The sequence below is a fragment of the Rhincodon typus genome, chromosome 2 (genome assembly GCF_021869965.1).
Source record: "Rhincodon typus isolate 14 chromosome 2, sRhiTyp1.1, whole genome shotgun sequence".
Lineage (NCBI taxonomy): Eukaryota > Metazoa > Chordata > Chondrichthyes > Orectolobiformes > Rhincodontidae > Rhincodon > Rhincodon typus.
In genome coordinates, this window is record NC_063333.1 from 64,007 (window position 1) to 69,772 (window position 5,766).

A 5,766-nucleotide genomic window follows, 5' to 3' on the forward strand; every position below is an offset into this window, starting at 1 on the left:
AGCCTTCCTGCTCCTCTGATGCTGCTTGGCCTGCTGTGTTCATCCAGCTCTACACCTTGTTATCCCAATCTGATCTAGTCCCATTTGCCAGCATTTGGTCCATATCCCTCTAAACCCTTCCTATTGATAGACCCATCCAGATGCCTTTTAAATGTTGTAATTGTACCAGCCTCCACCACTTCCTCTGGCAGCTCATTCCATACAGCACCACCCTCTGTGTGATAAAGTTACCTCTAAGGTCCTTTTTAAATCTTTCCCCTCTCACCTTAAACCTATGCTCCTCCAGTTTTGCACTCTCCTACACCGGGGAAAAAGACTTTGGCTATTTCCCCTATCCATGCCCCTCATAATTTTATAAACCTCTATAAGGTCACCCCTCATCCTCCGATGCTCCAGGGAAAATAGCCCCAGCCTATTCAGCCTCTTCCTTTGGCTCAAACCCTCCAGCCCTGACAACACCCTTGTAAATCCTTTCTGCACCCTCTCCAGTTTCACAACATCCTTCCTATAGCAGGGAGACCAGAATTGAACACAGTATTCCAAAAGTGGCCTAACCAATGTCCTGTACAGCCACAACATGACCCTCCTAACTTGTATAGTCAGAGCACTGACCAATAAAGGCAAGCATGTCAAATGCCTTCTTCACTACCCTGTCTACCTGCGATTCCACTTACAAGGAACTATGAACCTGTACACCTAGGTCTCTTTGTTCAGCAACACACCCCAGGGCCCTAACATTAAGTGTATACATCCTGCCCTGATTTGCCTTTCCAAAATGCAGCAGCTCACATTTATCTCAATTAAACTCCATCTGCCACCCCTCGGCCCAGTCTGCCAGCCCAGGTCCTGTCACAGTCCATTGTAATATCTTGTATTAAGCATTTTTCATGAGGGGAACTGAGTGGAAGAATCAGGAGTTTATACTTCAGTTATACAGGGTCCTGGGGGGAACTACATCTCTACGTCACTGTTTATAACTCCGGGTTCACCCACGACCACTTCCATCTAGAAGGACAAGGGCAGCAGACATATGGGAACACCACCCCCTGTAAGGTCCCCTCCAAGTCACTCACCGTCCTGACTTGGAAATATATCGCTGTTCCTTCACTGTCACTGGGTGAAAATCCTGGAATTCCCTCCCTGAGGGCTTTGTGGGTCAACCCACAGCAAATAGACTGCAGGGGTTCAAAAAGGCAGCTCACCACCACCTTTTCATGGGGCAACTAGGGACGGGCAAGAAATGTTGGGCCCAGCTAGCAATGCCCACATTCCACAAATGAATAAAAATGACTTATCATTTCCACCTTATCTAATTCTGTATCATTGGCAAGTTTGAAATTTAACTCTCAGTTCAGGATTTGGGGACCAAGATAATCATTTTGGTTTCAGGGGTTGGGATTGAGATGTATGAGGATTTTGGGATTTTAGCAGTGGATTTTTTGAAAGATTTTTTTTATCAGTCCCCTAATGGGCCTCAATGATTGGTCAAAAATAAACCAAAAGAACTGCAGAACCTGGGAATCAGAAATAAAAACAGAAATTGCTGTAAATCTCTGTTCTAAAGAAAGGTAATTGGACCTGAAACGTTAACTCTGATTTCTCTGCACAGATGCTGCCAGACCTGCTGAGCTTTTCCAGCAGCTTCTGTTTTTGGTTCTCATTGATTGGCCCCTGGCCCCAGTAACTTCGTTAGAAACAGCTCACTGGTGGTTCATGTTGACAAAGTTTGATTGGTTCCTCCTTACTGAGTTGATTGCTTTGTGATTCCTGCAGTAAATATTGAAGAGATGACCTCGTGGATAATCTGGATCCTGCTGGAGATATTACCAGCCTCCCTTGAGCTGGAGCTAGAATTTGAGTTGGGATCTGTTTCATATCTTTCTCGGGGTTGTTTTTGTTGGTGTTTTGTTCCTACTTTGTATTTGATCCTTTGTTGTTTGCTAAAATGTACCGTTACCTCTGACCTTTACCCTTTGTCCTCTGGCCTATACCCCCCACCCTGCACTGTGGGCTAGCTGAGACAGCAGCATGTGATGAGATATTTGCGACTGGTGAGTGTGCCTGCCTGTGATCTCTGACAGCATGATGGAACCGCGATTGTTCATCAACCATCTCCCATCTCCCCAGCCCTGCAGCAACACTCCCCCTGGCTGTTCCTAACCTCTGGATTATTCATGTTAAACTGTGATGACACATTCAGTGTCCAGTACTGCAGAGTCACAGCTGAACCTGGCAGCAAATGCAGTTAGAGATGTGGTTCTGCAGTTGGGATCTTGCCTTGGTGGTTGGGAATAGCTGATAGTGTTTCTGGAGATGCTGTGCTGGTGTCTCGTATCAATGGCGACACATTTGCTAACTTCATGCGTGTTTGTGGAGATGTGGAATGTGTGAGTGCTGCATGCTGTCACCAGTCTCCATTACAAACTGAAGGTGAAATCAGCAGCTCTGTCTGACCGTGTGAGTAGTGTCATAGTGTGTAACTATGAGCCTGATTGCCCACCAGCTCATGACAGAACCTCAGTCCATCAGTCTCCATGTGTCAAACACTGTGCAATTCCACCCTGAAGCATGACCTACTGCAGAGAGAGGGATTTCCACCTCGGGTTCTTGCTGTGTCTGTAACAGGTGGAAGGGACAGGGACAGGGATAGAGGAAGCTGGACATGGAATAGGGAGACTGAGGACAGTGAGAACTGAGAGTGAGAGCCGAGATTGAGGAGTGAGAGCTGGGGGTGATAACCGAGAGTGAGGGCAGTGAGTGAGGACAGTGACAGTGAGGGCAGTGAGAACCAGGAGTGAGAGTGAGGGCAGTAAGAGCCGAGAGTGAGGGCAGTGAGAGTGAGGGCAGTGGGAGTGAGGGCAGTGGGAGTGAGGGCAGTGAGAGTGAGGGCAGCGGGAGTGAGAGTGAGGACAGTAGGAGTGAGGACAGTAGGAGTGAGGGCAGTGGGAGTGAGGGCAGTGAGAGCTGAGATTTGTATCTTGCTGTTGGAGAGTGGTTTATCTTCCAGGTACATTTATGGTCTAAGCCTGTCAGAGCTCCCATTGGTCCCTTGTGTGAGAGGAAAGAGCAGATTCCAAAGAGGGGATCTGCGAGTAAGTTTTATGTCTGTTTCCATATGGAAACAAAGAGAATAAAGACAGGGTGAGGGATATATCATAAAGCCTAGGGGTGTTTTAGCATCTGGTACCCTCTGTACAATATTTGACAGCAAATATTGCTCACAGCTGTGTTTATTGCAAAATATTGAATGTTGTTCAGTTTGTAGGGTGTGTGTAGACGTTATTGTTCACTCTGAATCATAGACTCTGCAAGCAGACATGAGAAGCTAGGAGATGATCCACTAACAGCTCTTCCATTAAATTGAATCATTAAATTCAATCACTCACTGGGCAAACCCATTAACTCCCACTCTCCACTGTCCCCATGGACCCAAACCCCCTCCCATTAACTCCCACTCTGCACTGTCCCAATGGACTCAAACCCCTTCCCATTCACTCCCACTCTCCACTATCCCAATGGACCCAAACCCCTTCCCATTAACTCCCACTCTCCACTGTCCCATTGGACCCAAACCCCTTCCCATTCACTCCCACTCTCCACTGTCCCAATGGACCCAAACCCCTGCCCATTAACTCCCACTCTCCACTGTCCCAATGGACCCAAACCCCTGCCCATTAACTCCCACTCTCCACTATGCCAATGGATCCAAACCCCTTCCCATTAACTCCCACTCTCCACTATCCCAATGGACCCAAGCCCCTTCCCATCCTGAATTCCTGACCTTGCTGTAGGATTGTTTGATAAACTGTTGTTGAGGAATGTCAGTATTCTTTCCTCAACTACCATTTAATTCTGCACTGACCACATACACTGCACCAAATTGAATTTAAATTTACAAGTGAGAAAACGAAAGTTAGTTTGGGAGTGAGATGATTGTGAAACTGGCACTGATTGTTGTAAAAACCCATCTGGGTCACTCACTTCCTTTTTGGAAGGAAACTGCCATCTTTACTTTGTCTGGCCTACATGTGACAGCAATGTGGTCAAGTTGCCCTCTGAAATGGCTGGCAAAGACACTCAGCAAAGGGCAATTAGGGATGGGCAAGAATGCCAGCCACCCCCTCTCCCTCCCATGAAGGAATAAAGAAAAGAATGGTTCCCTCAGGCTGAGTGTAATATGAGAGGTCATTGATTGTTGGACTTGGGTTTTCAATGCTGAGTTTGTGAAGCTCATTATGTAAAGGGAGTATAAACTATTTATAAAGACTGTGCAGCTGTTAATGTCCCTGTGGATTCAGTGACATTAGTCACTCCAGTTTGGAGCCTTTGATGACTCACTGTCTTTGTCTCTCACCAGTCAGACATTTTATAGTTCCTACTATCTCTGACATTTTATAGCACTGCCTTTTATAATGGTGTGTGTGTGAGAGAGGAGAGAGACAAGACCATGAGGGGGCCCCTTGGATATGCTGATCCCCTACTGACCTGCACACACTTCCCCAATCCAGTAAACTCAGTGGGTGTGACACTCCATATCGCAGACACATGAGCTCACAGACATTTCAATACAATTTCACAATCAGTGTGGCATTTACTCTGTACTCCCTGATCACATTCACTTCCGCCCTCATGATCACACTCACACCCTGCCATGATCACACTCACTTCCCCCCCAATGATCACACCCACACCCCCCTGATCACACTCACACACCCCTGTTTACACTCACACCCCCTCAATCACACTCAATACCCCCGCCGTGATCACACTCACTCCCCCTGATCACACACACCCCCTCAATCACACTCACTTCCCCCAATCACACTCATACCCCTCTGTGATCACACTCACACCCCCCTGTGTTCACATTCACACCCCCCTGTTCACACACACACCCCCTCAATCACACTCACTTCCCCCAATCCTATACAGTTGTATAGGACTTTGGTTCGACTACGTTTGGTGCGTACAGTTCTGGTCGCCACATTACCAAAAGGATGTGGATGCTTTGGAGAGGGTGCAGAGTAGGTTCACCAGGATGTTGCCTGGTATGGAGGGCGCTAGCTATGAAGGGAGGTTGAGTAGATTAGGCTTATTTACATTAGAAAGACGGAGGTTGAGGAGGAACCTGATTGAGGGCTACAAAATCATGAGAGGTATAGACAGGGTGGATAGCAAGAAGCTTTTTCCCAGAGTGTGGGACTCAATTACTAGGGGTCACAATTTCAAGGTGAGAGGGGAAAAGTTTAAGGGAGATATGCGTGGAAAGTTCTTTACGCAGAGGGTGGTGGGTGCCTGGAACGCGTTGCCAGCGGAGGTGGTGGAGGCGGGCACGATAGTGTCATTTAAGATGTATCTGGGCAGATACTTGAATGGGCAGGGAGCAGAGGGATACAGAACCTTGGAAAATAGGCGACAGGTTTAGATAGAGGATCTGAATCGGCACAGGCTTGGAGGGCCAAAGGGCCTGTTCCTGTGCTGTAATTTTCTTTGTTCTTTATAATCACACTCACTCCCCCTGTGATCACACTCAATTCCCCCTGTGATCACACTCAATCCCCCCTGTGATCACACTCACACACCCCTGTGATCACACTCAGTCCCCCCTGTGATCACACTCAGTCCCCCCTGTGATCACACTCATTCTCTTCTGAAACACCTCACCTCCTCCCAAGTCACACTTACTGCATATGAACAGTGTACACAGTGGTCAATGTTAGTGGACAGTGTACCCAGTGGTCAGTGTGGGTGGACAGTGTACCCAGT

The 5,766-nt window shown here is 47.6% G+C and overlaps 1 protein-coding gene across 1 annotated transcript in view; it reads left to right on the top strand.

The window, feature by feature from the left end:
• The window catches only part of LOC125487095 (plectin-like), a 29,863-nt gene that overhangs the window by 8,577 nt on the left and 15,520 nt on the right, over window positions 1-5,766 (top strand). The gene's annotated exons all lie outside the window — the stretch shown is intronic.